The 14,141-nt window shown below is 47.8% G+C and overlaps 1 protein-coding gene across 4 annotated transcripts in view; it reads right to left on the reverse strand.

The window, feature by feature from the left end:
* Window positions 1-8,882, reverse strand: part of HCK (HCK proto-oncogene, Src family tyrosine kinase) — a 41,859-nt gene extending 32,977 nt beyond the window's left edge. For 2 of the 4 annotated variants that reach the window (XM_059133596.1, XM_059133595.1), the window contains exon 1: window positions 8,597-8,882. The gene's annotated coding sequence lies outside the window, so the exon portion shown is untranslated. The remainder of the gene's footprint in view (window positions 1-8,596) is intronic. The other 2 variants (XM_059133592.1, XM_059133591.1) reach the window with 1 other exon arrangement.
* Between the last annotated feature and the right edge of the window lie 5,259 nt (window positions 8,883-14,141).

A 14,141-nucleotide genomic window follows, 5' to 3' on the forward strand; every position in this document is an offset into this window, starting at 1 on the left:
AGATATTGGATGATCGTTCTTTCCTGCATAGTCTCTGCTCACCTTTCTTCTGAGAACAGCTTCCCAATCTTCCTTTGGCAACCACCTCTCCCTCACCCTCATTTCATGGATTGGGGTAGAGCTGACTTCAACCTCTGTAGGGGTGTGTGTGTGTGTGTGTGTGTGTGTGTGTGTGTGTGTGTGTGTGTCAGGGGTGTCTGTGATCAAGTCTGGCCAAGCAGAGTTGCAGTAACAGAAGCAGAGGAGGACATATGACTCCATCCTGGGCACTGAGAGTCATCCATTGGCCTGTGGCTGGAAAAGAGTTGTAAACAGCCAAGAAGGGGAGAAACGCAGATTCCTAAGCCCTTGAATGCAGCCCTTCCTGAAGCATGTGTTCATGGACTTCTCAATAATCTCTCTCTCCTGCCTGGGCCAGTTTGAGCTGGACTTCTGCCTCCTCTTAAACTTCAAAGAGTGCTGCCTAGGGCAGAGGAAATTATTATTATTATTTTTAAAAATATTTCATTTATTTATTTGACAGAAAGCGAGAGATCACAAGGAGGCAGAGAGGCAGGCAGAGAAAGAAGGGGAAGCAGGCTCCCCGCCGAACAGAGAGCCAGATGCGGGGCTCGATCCCAGGACCTTGAGATCATGACCTGAGTTGAAGGCAGAGGCTTAACCCACAGAGCCACACAGGTGCCCCGGGCAGGGGAAATTCTTACCAGGGATGCAATTCATACTTAAGTGTAAATGACTTATAGCAAAGATTTTATAGATAATAGGTTCTGATGGATGAGACGAGGGTACTGATCCATTAGAATAGGTAAGGATGTATGGAATATGGACCCCAAGAAGGTGATGGCACTGAAGCCATGCCTAGAAAGTGCCTGGTATGTATTAGGCCCTGCATATACGTTTGTGGACTAAATATATTGTGTTCAACCCTCTACAGTCCTGACCATACTTGGCTGAAGTCAGCAGGACAAGAGTTAAGAGCCCATTTACAGACAGGGAAATGGAAATCCACAGTAGAGAGGTTCCCCCGGTGGTCCGTGGCAAGTAGAATGAAAACCCAGCTCTCTTGCCACTCATCCTCTGCTGGGGGTCAGCCCCAGAGGCTGCAGTGGGGAACTGCAGGATGAGGATGAGGAAGTCAAATAGGAAGTTCAGGAAGGCAGTCCTTGAGGGGCCCAGGGCTCAAGACTGTCCAACTAGAGGAACTTGCCCTTCTCAGTTCAGCTCAGCCATGGAGCTGAACCGGCTACCATGGAGGTGGAGAAAAAGACTTCCCCCATCAGGGACAATTTCCAGAAGAGTTTCCAGGGATGCAGAGCCCTAGAGATCCCCCCACTTCTGGTTCCCTTACTGTTTTCTCAATGAACCACCTAAACCCCCAAGTGACTGTTATCCATAACGGACATTTGGGGCTCACCCCTGACACCTCATCTCTCTCTTTTCCTGGCCCTCAGCTTCTGATCAAAGAGCTCAAAACTTGGACTTTGCAGACAGGAAGCTGTTGGAGAGACCTTCGTTCTGCTGCTGGAGTGGCAACCCCATTGAGCGTTGTGTCCTGGTTTACACAATAGCTAGTGACAGAGCCACATGCTGAAGAGGAACTGAAGGCCTCTGGTCATTCGCCTGACTCGGCCAGAGGGCTGGCTCTGACATGTGTGTGTGTCACCTACTTGTTCTAAACATGCGGGAAATTCCTAGCTTGTTCATTGTTACCTCCAGGTCACCTGTTCAAGTCCAGAATTCAAGGGGGCCATTGGGAACCTCCTTAGAATAACTTTATCTCTAAGGTAGGCAGGGGGCAGGCAAGTTTGGAAACTACAGGATGAGATTGATGTCACATTGAGCTTGGTTTGAATTCCCATTCTGCCTCTTACAGACCAGCAAGCCTTTTAAAATATAAATCAGATCATGTGCCTCCTCTGCTCAACAACTCCTGGGGCTCCCATGTCACTTGAAATAAAAGCCCAAGTCCCCTTCTGTGGCTGACAAGGCTCCATGATCTGGGTTTCCCCCAACCCTGCAGTCCTGTCATCCTTCCTGATGTTTTCTTTTCCAGTCACACAAGCCTCTTGCTATTCCTCAATTCCCCAACCATGCTTCCACCTCAGGGCCATCACATAGTACCTTCTGGAATGTTCTTCACTTGAAAAGCCTCTTTCACATCACCCAAGTCTCTTTGCAGATCTCACTTGCTCTGAGAGGTCTTCTCTCATCACCCTAGTTAAGAGTAGGAACACCTACCTCCCAATTTCCATCACTTTCTAGCCCTTCCCCGCTGTATCCTTCATGGCTTTACCCAGCAGTTGGTGTGGCGGCCATGAAGATGGGCCTCACAGATTTCTGACTGCAGACAGTGGAACTGACCAATGGCTCCAGCTGCTGTCCACCATCACTATAGCCATGGGCTGTTTCCAGCCAGTGAAGGAGTATGGCAGGGATGCTGAGGCAGGCCATGCCAAGGGGACCTCTGACAGGAGGCTTTGGCTAAGGGCTCCCCAACAGCCTTGCCAAGCTTTCCTTGGAACTACACTGGAGTCTAAGGTATTTCCACCTCTTCTTTCCTTCTTCTTTGCTGCCCTCCGTCTCACCTTCCCTTTCTTCTTCATTTGGAATCCAACATACATTGCCATCCGCTCACTCACCTAGCCTCTCCTACTTGCTCCACACGCATTCCCGCTAATACATTTCTTCCATATTTAATCTCTCTGAGATGACAGTCTGCTTCTCAAAGGACCTGGACTAACACACTAATGCATGACCTAGGGTTCTGTTTATCATCTGTCATCCTTGGAATGTAAGACGCATGATTGTTTTATGCACTGCTGTACCTCAGTGTGTAAAACGAGGAGCCAGTAGGTGCTCAATAAATTCTTGAATAATTGAAAGAAGTCTCCTTCAATTTCCTGGGTGCCCTGGTTTTCCGTGTGTCTAAACTGAAAAGGGGTATCCGTGCTGGCTTATCTGGCCAGGGGTATCTGCTTGGAGAGGAACAAAACCTCTCCTCGACTGGAACTATGTGGAGGTTTCCCCCTTCAGACAGGACACAGGGGACAGTTTGCCCCCAGGGGGCCAACTTTTAACTCTCATTTCCCATCATGCTCCAAGGTCAGCTACCCCCAAATCTGTCCCCCACAAATAGAAACCTCGAAGCCACAACAACGCACGCGCTGACCCTTTCACAGCTGCTTCTTTATAGCTGACAGAGTCTCAGTTTCTTTTCTGTTTTGGAGGGTATGTATTTTGTTTTTAAAATGACCTTTCATCACCTGGTTAAACAGTACATCGTCCTTATTAAAAAGGAAAACCTTACCGATAAATCTAAGGTGCCTTTGGCTTACTCCCTGAACAGGCTCTCCCCAGCCACCCCTTGCCCCTAGGTCTGCGCCTGCGTTGACGCACAGACGTGCGGACGGACAGACGCACGGGGATCTGGCGGTGCGCCACCACTCCCCCACCTTGCCCTTAACCGTTTCAGAGCAATCCTGCTATCAGCACCTGTATTTCTTCGCCTGAGAGAGTTCTCTGTGGCCATTGGCACCTGCTCTGCCCATGAGCTTGGCAAGAAAAATACCATCCCCCAAGAGCAGCCTTCAACCAGTGAGACAGGAGCGGGCGGGTGAATAAATACCTTAGGTCCCTCAGTCCCTCACCTGCCGTGCATGCTCACTGGCTCCCCCGGCTCCCAGCCGAAGTGAGCTCCCCCCGCAGTGAATGACTGCCTGCTCTTTTGGCTCACGTCCCGCCTCCAGGAGTTTCTGGAATCCCCTCCCAAGGAGACCAGATAGTAAATGCGCACGGCACATTTTCTAGGGTCTGCTTCTAAGGAAACTCAAGTTAAGACAGATAACCACAGAAAATATCGAGCTTTAAATTCGTTTGTTTGTTTGGTATATTGACATCAAAAGACTTGTAGTGAGTTGGGAGGTAGTATTCTTATTCTCATTTTTCAGACGAGGAGACTTCTGAGACTCAGAGTGAGGAGTTTTGCAGAATGCAGCACAGCTTCTATGAGGCAACATGGGCACTCAGACTCAGGTATCCTGTGCTCTAACTACGGTTGTTTCTCTGGCAGAGACAAGGAGAGGTTTCCTATTTGCTGGGCTGCACCTCAGTTTCCGAAGCCAAGAGATTTTAGGGTGGTGGTGAGAGCTTGGGTGGGTGTCTTAGGGCAGGATCAAGAATGCAGGCCATGGTGCAGTGCCATCGGGAGGGCGTGGCATGTGTGGCCACAGGTATCGGAAAAGAACAAGGGTGCGTTTTACAGTCGAGCAAGGGTTTCTTCTACATCATTACCCAGGCCCCTGGAAGTACACTAAAACTCCCAGCCCTGCAGTGGAGGAAACTGGAGAAACCACTGTGGGGGCTAAGAGAGCTTGTACAGCTAACATGCTGTGTGACTTCAGGAAAGCTACTTACCCTCTCTGGACCTGCATTCCTTTTCTATAAAAGGGGAGGCCTTGTTGTGATTGGGGGGTAGGACTTAAGAACTTGGATGGCTGTAGGGGCCCACAGGGACACCCACATGAGGAAAGAGATCCAAGAAAGGGACCGACAGCTCAGGGGTAGTCCACAGGGCAGCCCTGCCCAGTTTCACCTGCCATGAGTGAATAGCAGAGGGGTGCGGGAGGTGGAGTCTCTGGTCCCACCACTGCCAACTTCGCTAGTTTCTCAAAAGACAGAAATCCAAATTTGTGTGAGTCCTCTTGATGTTAAAACTTGGCAGCTAATTGAAAAGAATCACTGTGTGGGGCCAATAAAATACATCTACGTGCTGAAATGTCTCAGGCAGAGGAGGAGAAAGGCTGTTCAACATGCCAGCATTCAGGGTTTCTGAGACCTCACTCTGTGCCAGGCGCCTACTATGTGCCAGTGAGACAGTGGTTTAGGAGACCGGCCCATTTTGCCTTTACTTTCCAGGAAGAGTTTAAAGGGCAAGACCTCGCTGGTCCCTTGAATGCAGTTTTCTCCTCACTCTCAGGGGTCAGGGCCCCCAGCGAACAGCCTGATTTGGGTGAGATTAAGATCCATGCTTCTCACAGCCACTAGGATGGCTATAATAATAGTAATTTTTTAAAAAAGGAAAACAGCCAGTGTTGGCAAGGAGGTGGAGAAATTGGAAGCCTTCTACATGGGTGATGGGAATGTAAAATGGTACAAAACAATCTGGCAATTCCTCAAAAAGTTAAACATGGAATTACCATATGACTCAGCGATTCCACTCCTAGGTATAAACCCAGGAAATTGAAAACAGGTGCTCAAACAAATCCCTGTAGGCGCGTGTTCACAGTGGCACTATTCACAACAGTCAGAAGGTGGAAACAACCCAGATTTCCATCTGCAGATGAATGCATAGCAAATTGTGGTATATACACACAATGAAATATTATTCAGCCATAAAAAGAACCGAAATACCGAGACATGCTACAACTTGTGTGAACCTTGCAAATGTTATCTTATGCGGAAGAAGTCAGAATAAATTAATCCAAAGATACAAAAGCAGTCTGGGGGTTGCCGAGAGCTGTGGGGAGGGAGGAATGGAAGGGACTGTTTTAATGGGTTCACTGTTTCCTTTTGGGGAGATGAAAATATTTGGGGACCATATAGAAGTGGTGGGTGCACAAATGCCACAAAATTGTTGGTTTTAAAATGGTTAAGTTTATAATGCTATGTGAATTTTGACTCAAAAGAATTTACATGTTGCAAACTACATGGAAGTGCTTTCCTAGGATGGTTAAACAAATTATAGTGCATCCAAGCAGTGGAATAATATGTGGCCATTAAAAAATCCGAGGGGGCTGCTTGGGTGGTTCAGTCAGTTAAACGTCTGCCTTTGGCTGGGGTCATGATCCCAGGATCCTGGGATCCAGCCCCACCCCACATCTGGCTCCCTGCTCAGTGGGGAGCCTGCTTGTCCTTCTCCCCCTCTGCGCTTGCTTGCTCTCTTTCTCAAATAAATAAATCTTTAAAAAATAAAAATAAAATAAAAAAGAAAAAATTAAAGGATATTTTGGGGCACCTGGCTGGCTCAGTTGGAGGGGCATGCCGCTTTTGATCTTGGGGTCATGAGTTCAAACTCCATATTGGGTGCAAAGATTATTTAAATAAACAAATAAACTTAAAAAATAAAATGACAATTTTTAAAAATCCTAGGATATTTTAATGACATGGGTAAATGTTTGCAATGTAGTGCTAAGCAAAGAAGTAGGATGAAAATTGTATACCCAGCAGTTTATTGATTGTTAAATTAAAAGTGCACAAAAAAGAAGACTACACGAAAATAAAATATTTGTAATCCAAAAAACTTTTTTTTTTCCCCAAGGAGTCATGCTTCCATTGTTTGTGCTTCTACCAAGTGTCACGCAGTTGAAGATCTTTGCTCTCCTGCAGTGGAGAACTAGAGACTGGGGACAGTGACCCTGGGAGTTCAGCCGACCCAGACATTCTGTCCTCTCTGACCGAGATTCCCTGGGCGATCTTTCCAGGCCTCAGTCCTCCTCCTACACAAGAAGAGAGGGCCACAGATGCCCCCTCTGGAGACCCATCCAGCTTCTTAGGGTTTTCCCAAGAAACACCTGCACCCTCCCACCCCCACCAAGGTAATACATCCAGGATCATCCCAGCAGAATCTGTTGTAGTAAACACACTTGTAGTTCCACACCCGAATGTCCAGCAACAGGGGATGAGAAGTAAGATAGGATGGTCACCTGCTGGGACACTCCACTGAGAAGGAATGAACTATGTATGCCTCTGTGTCTCATCCTGGCTAGACCCTGACAACTTAATGATAAGGCAAGGAAAAGAAAAATGATATTGCAGAAGACTCTCACAGCTGGATAGCATTTTTGGAGATCTTTAAAACACAGAAAAACAATATATATTATTTATGCATCCATATCTGTGGAATAAATTCTTAAAGGCACAGACTGGAAAGGACCCTATTTCATGACAATGGTTGCCTTTGGGAAGGGAGAAAAACAGGACTGAGAGAGACAAGGTGGAGAGGCTTCAATTTTATCTGTCACTTTTAATAAATTTATTAAAAAAAAAAAAAAAGAAGAAGTGGGCGCCTGGGTGGCTCAGTGGGTTAAATCCTCTGCCTTCGGCTCAGGTCATGATCCCAGGGTCCTGAGATGGAGCCTCATGTCAGGCTCTCTGCTCAGTGGGGAGCCTGCTTCCTCCTCTTTCTCTGCCTGCCTCTCTGCCTACTTGTGATCTCTCTCTGTCAAGTAAATAAATAAAATCTTAAAAAAAAAAACAAGAAGCAAACAACAAAATGCCGACATTTAATTCTGGGTGATGGGTTCCTGGGATCTTTAGTATATTATCCCTTCCACTTTTCTTTACTTTTATGCCCCCTCCCCCAGCCAAAAAAGAAGGAGGAGGAGGAGATGGAGAAGAAGGAGGAGGAGGAGGAGAAAAGGGTGGCGAAGAGAAAGGAACCAATATCTATTGAAGCCTTTCTCTGTGCTGGCCAAAGGCTACAGCAATGGTTCTCAAAGCATGGGACCTGGACCAACAGCGACAGCATCACCTGGGAATGTAAATTCTCAGTCCTGGGCTGCACCTATTGGATCAGAAACTCTGGGGTCAGGGCCCAGAAATCTGTGTTTTAACAAGCCTTCCAGGTGATTCTGGTATCCTGGAGAAGCACTGGGCTGGACCCTAATAGCTATGACAATAGTTCACATGTATTAAGCATGTATACCTGTCACATCCCGCTCCACGAGCTTTCCATTAATAACAATTTAACCTTCCAAACGGCCCTGTGAGGGCGTCGTTATTATTCCTACCCCGTCCTGCAGGTGTAATGGAGGCACAAGAAGGCCAAATCCCTTGCTCAAGGTCAACCGACCGGTTGCTTCCAGAATCCCCCTTTCCCTTGCATGACCCCCAGAGACTCTAGCTCACTGTCGCCTTGGAGAAGGAATAATAGCCCGTCCAACAGAGGAGGAAACTGGAATTTGGAGAGAGAGAGCGCGACTTGGCCCAAGGTCTGACGAAGTGGAAAGTGACGGGGCAGACACTGTGGTACCGGAGGTTTTGAGGTTTGACCCAGACCTGCTGGGGATCAGCGCCCAGCGCGGGAGGAGGAGGGAGCGCAGCGAGCCGGCCCAGCTGCAGCCCTGCCCGGGTGTGGTTCTCACGTCACGCCTACGGCCAGCTGTCCCCTTCCCCACGACCGCTTCCAACCCGCTGCCAAACCGCCGTGACCCACCCCCACCAGGAACCGTAAGGGCCTTCCCCTCCGGGTCTCCGTGAAGCCCCATCCCTTCCTTCTCGTTTTTTGTTTTTTTTTGTTTTTTTTTTTGTTTTGTTTTGTTTTTTTCTACTTCTGCAGAAAGGGAACCTGGACGGCTCGGAGAAGGGGAGGCTGGATGGAAGTAACTCGGTGGCCGGAGCTCCCCTCCCTAGAGCTTTCCCGGGTTCGCGCCAGGGCCATCTCCTCCCCCGGCCGCTCATCCCATGGCCCCTCCGCAGCTCCCGGCAACCCCGACGGCCCCTTCGCGCCGCGCCCCAGCCGGCCCTGCCCACCACCCCGTGTTCCCCCTGCAGCGAAGACCCTCGGGCGGCGCTCGGCGGCTGCGGCCGCCCCACTCACCTGGGCGCCCGCTCCTCGTCCGGCGGGCAGCCCGGATCCTCGCAACTCGAGCGCCCCCCCAGCTCAGCAGCCCCCGGAGTCCCGGGGCGCCCGTGCCCGAAGGGGGACGGGCTGACTTTCCAGAAAAGGCAAGGGACGTGCTCTGAGGGGCTTGAGAGCCGCGCGGCTTTTCCGGCTGCCCTGGCGTGGATCCGCCCGCGTCCCCACCCGCGGGCGTCTAGGCCTCTGTGGTGCGCCCCGGCTAGGACCAGGGACGCGGTGGCACCCACAGGCCATCTGGGTTCCTTAGCCGCGCCCTGAGCGATGCTAACCCCACCCCCATGTATCCTAACCCCGCCCCTGAAGACTCTACTGCTGGGACTCCAATCCCACACCCCATCTCACAGCACCCTAATCCCACCGCCGACGGGAGAGGGAGCGAGAGCGAGAGAGAACAAGAGCAGGAGCAGAGGCAGAGGGAGAGGCAGACTCCCTGTTGAGCAGGGATCCCCTTGGGGGCCTAGAGGATGCCAAGACCCAGGGACCATGACCTGAGCTGAAAGCAGACGCTTAAGCAACTGAGCCACCCAGGCGCCTCCAAGGATTTTTTTTTTTTTTTTTTTAAATACCGCCCAACCGAGGCTTCTAACTCTGCCCCTAAGGATTCTAACCGGTCTGGAAGGATAATAACCCTGCCCCTAAGAATTTTAATCCCTCCCCCAAAGATCAGAACCCTGCCCCCTCCTCCAAAAATCCTTACACCTGCCCTAATTCATTATAAACCCCGCCTCTCCAAACCCCAATGCAGTCCCCAAAGAGATTAAACCCGTCCTCCCAAGAACTGCAACACCATCTCCTTCCACAATCCTAATTCTGCCCTCAAAGAATTTTGAATCTCACATTTGAAGGATTTTTTAGCCTCACCCAACCAAAGGTTTCTAATGCTGCCCCCAAGGATTCTAATCCCTCCAACTAAAAGATCTTCACCCTTCACCTCAAAGGATTCTGACCCAGACCTCCAGATTCATAACCCAAACCCCAGGGATTCTGATCCTGCTCCTGGATAATCCCAGTGTTGTTCCCAAAGGATTTTAATCCACCTTCAGGATTCTAATCCGATCCATCCAAAAATTCCAACCCTACCCTCCAGGATTTTAACCCCTCATTGAAGAGTTCCAACTGGGCCCATAAGAATCCTAACCCCTGTCCTTGCCACTCCACAGGACTCTAATCTTCCCACTCTCGTCCCAAGCATCTGACCGGTTTTTCCCTACCATTCTAATCCACTCTTACGAGGCCAGGCCCCTCCCCCACACAGCGTCCCAGGCCTTCCGGGTCCTTCTGTGGTCAGTGGTTTCCCCAATACAGGCCCCGCGCTATTCAAATGGCGTGCAAAGTTTCTCACCCACAGTCACCGCCCTGGCTCATTCTTGGCCCGTTTTCCGGCACCTCAGAGGACTTTGAAAACTGAGGGGACGGGATGCCCGCCTGGAGGGCAACTGGAGGTCCCACATGAATGAGATGTGCCCAGGACCAGGCAAGGACAGAGCACATCTGCTCCTGGAAAAAGGGAGGTATTGTCGCACTGAAGTCTTTCAAGTACACTTCCAAGATGTGTAAGAATCTCACAGCGTTTCTGCATTCCCACTGCTACCAGCCACTTCAGGCCACCATCATCTCTTCATTCACTCATTCATTCAGCCAGCAATACTGTACAGAGTGCAGGGATACACAGGGCTTCTTAACTTCAGTACGATTGACATTTGGGCTACATAATTCTTTGTTGTGCGGGACTGTCCTGGGCATAGTAGGATGATGAACAACATTCCTGGACTCCACCTACTAAATGACAAAATTCATTTAAAAATACAGTTTAAAAATATTTTTAATGTATTTTAGGGGGTAAAGGGCAGAGGGAGAGGGAGTGTAAGTCTCAAGCAGACTCTACACTGAGCGTGGATCCCAATGTGTGGCTCAATCCCAGGACCCTGAGATCATGTCGTGATCTGAAACCAAGGGCTGGATGCTCAACTGACTGAGCCACTTGGGTTCCCCTTTAAAAATAATTTTAATTCCATGCTTAATTTACTTGAATGGTACTTATTCAATTTTGTGCTTCACCGTCACAGCCCTGGACTCCATCACTGTAATTAATATTTAGCTGTGTTGCTAAAGGTCATTGTCTGCATCTTCCACAGTTTATTTTTACACCCACCTAGTCATGGACAACTAGATGACACAAACTTCAGGCTACTATGTGCCCTGTGCACCTCTGTAAGAATTTTGTGAAGATTTGCTTTGCCAAGAACGATTGATGCTTGCAGATGGCTGCTGCCAAAATTCTTCTCCTAACATACACTTACATCTTTTAAAATTTAAATTAAATTCATTCTGGGGCACCTGGGTGGCTCAGTGGGTTAAAGTCTCTGCCTTTGGCTCAGATCATGATCCTGGGGTCCTGGGATCAAGCCCTGCATCAGGCTCTCTGCTCAGCAGGGGGCCTGCTTCCTTCTCTCTCTCTGCCTGCCTACTTGTGATCTCTCTCTGTCAAATAAATAAATAAAGTCTTTTAAAAAAATTAATTAAATTCAATCAGTCTTATATAATATCCAGTGCTCATTACATCACATGTCCACCTTAATGTCCATCACCCAGTTATCCCATCCCCCCAACTCCCTCCCCTCATTTCCCCACATCTTGACTGACTCTTGGTATCATCCATTAGTCTTTTTTTTTTTTTTAAAGATTTTATTTATTTATTTGAGAGAAATAGACAGCAAGAGCAGGGAAGGAGCAGAGGGAGAGAAGCAGACTCCCTGCTGAGCAGGGAGCCCAATGCAGGGCTGGATCCCAGGACCCTGGAATCCTGACCTGAGCCAAAAGCAGACACTCAATCAACCGAGCCACCCAGGCACCCATCATCCATTAAGAGTTCCCCAGAAGCAGACCCTAGACATGGATTCAAGTGAAAGTAGGTTATTTGGATGATGTAGAAAACCCTGGTGGGGGGGAGGTAGATAAGATAGGACAGGGAAGAAAGCCAATTAAGAGACCATTGCCAATGAAGTTACAACTGTGGGTTCCTGGAACTCACTCCTGCTGGAGAAGGAATTCTGGAGACACTGAGGTATTCCCATTTCATAGTTATTCTTCCTGGAAGACGAGGAAGCTGAGGCATTGATGTACTAACTCCCGGGAGACATTGGATGAGGGATGCTCCTGGGGGATATTAATCTTCCAGCTTTTCTGGCCTGCCCCTTGCATGCTCCAGCCACCAGAAAGAGAAGATACATGTTCCGGGGACACGAGACAGTCATCATTAGCATCAGCTACACCATCTTTCACAAGTTCGTCATTCCGATGGCAAAGGACCAGACAGCTGGAACATTGTCCTGTTAACAGTCAATTCCACCTCCCCCCCCCCCAACTTTTTTTTTGCTATTGAAATAATGCTGCAGTAAAAATCTATGCGTGTGTTTCCAAAGCTCCTATCAACTTTAGGGGCATTGTTTCATACATAAAATGCACCATTAAAATATTCAGCTTGTTGAGTTTGGTAAAGGTATACACCCATGTAACCCCACTCTAATCAAAATATAGAACACTTCTAGGCACCAGGGGGGATCAGTCATTAAGCTTCTGCCTTTGGCTCAGGTAATGATCCCTTGATCAGGTAATGATCGAGGTCTATATCAGGCTCCCTGCTCAGCAGGAAGCCTGCTTCTCCTTCTCCCACTCCCCCTGCTTGTGTTCCCCCCGCTTCTGTCAAATAAATAAACAAACAACAACACAACAAAAAAAGATATAGAACATTTCTATCACTCCAAAGAGTTCCATTGTACCCTATTGCAGTCAGCTTCTCCCCCCTCCATTGCCTTAGGTAACCACTGTTTTTGGCTTTTTGTCTATTATAAATTAGTTTTGTATTTTCTAGTATTTCAAATAAATACAATCATACTGTATGTTTCTTTTATGTCTGTCTTCCTTTACTTACATATTGCTTTTGAGATTTTCCATGTTGTTACGTGTTACAGTATTTTGTTCCTTTTCACTGCTGAGTAGTACTCCACAGTGTAGACATACCACAATTTGTTTATCCATTTCCTTATTGATGGACATTTGGGCTGTTTTCAGGTTTGGTTATATGAACAAAGCTGCTATGAACATTTATGCACAAACCTTCGTGTGGACATGTTTTCATTTCTCTTGAGGAAATACTTAGGGCTGGATTTGCTGGGTCAAGTGAGTGTATTTTTTAACCTGATAATACCCAGCTAAATTGTTTTTCAAAGCGATTATACCATTTTGTATCCCAACTAGCAATATGGTTTACAGTTTCTCCACATCCTTGCCAATTTGGTATTGTCGTTCTTTTTATTTTTTCTTTTTATTATTTATTTATTTATTTATTTATTTATTTTTTTTTTTAAAGATTCCACCTATTTATTTGACAGAGAGAAATCACAAGTAGGCAGAGAGGCAGGCAGAGAGAGAGAGGAGGAAGCAGGCTCCCCGCTGAGCAGAGAGCCCGATGCGGGACTCGATCCCAGGACCCCGAGATCATGACCTGAGCCGAAGGCAGCGGCTCAACCCACTGAGCCACCCAGGCGCCCCGATTATTTATTTATTTTTTAAAGGCCATTCTAACTTTCTTTTTTAAGATTTTATTTACTTATTTGACAGACAGAGATCACAAGTAGGCAGAGAGGCAGGCAGAGAGAGAGGAAGGGAAGCAGGCTCCCAGCTGAGCTGAGAGCCCAATGCGGGTCTTGATCCCAGGACCCCAGGATCACGACTTGAGCTGAAGACAGAGGCTTAACCCACTGAGCCACCCAGGTGCCCCTTGTTGTTCTTTTTAATTAAAAAAAATTTCCCATCTAATTCATATTAGCATCAAAGAACATTTATACAATTATAAATTTATCCTAAAACGCTGCCTTACTAGTACTTGGGGTGGCAAATATTTTATCAGTTCATTCATTCATTGTCATGGGGAATATAGCTGACCACAAGAAGTAGTGCTAAATGCTGCCTCTTTGGGATCAAACTAGAGTTCAAACCCTGGCACTGCCATTTATCAATGGAATGATCTTGAACAAATCAGATCACCCCTCTGAGCCTCAGTTTTCCCAGCTATGAGGTGGAAAAAACAATAGTATTTATCTCAGTGAACCTTTGTGAAGATCAATTAACATCTTATGTACAAGGGTAATAGGATTACAAGAAAAATAAATCACGGCAAGAGGGTTGAAGGTGACTTGAGACAGAGTGGTCAGGGAGGACCTCACTGAGGAAGTAGCATGTAGCTGAGACCTGGTGAACTGGGGGAATAAGTCATGTGATAATCTGAGGGAAGTGTGTTCCAAACAGAAGGAACAGTAATGGCAAAGGTCCTGAGGTGCAACTGCACTTGGGTGTGTTTAAGGAATAAAGGAGGCCATGTAGCTGGATCAGTGTGGGTGCAGAGGAGAGTGATGGAGATGATGTTGGAAAGGTAGTGAAGTCAGATTATGAGGCCAAGAAGTCTTGGTGTTGGTATGAAACTTTAACTGACACAAGATGGGAA

The sequence above is a fragment of the Mustela lutreola genome, chromosome 9, assembly GCF_030435805.1.
Source record: "Mustela lutreola isolate mMusLut2 chromosome 9, mMusLut2.pri, whole genome shotgun sequence".
Classification (NCBI taxonomy): Eukaryota; Metazoa; Chordata; class Mammalia; order Carnivora; family Mustelidae; genus Mustela; species Mustela lutreola.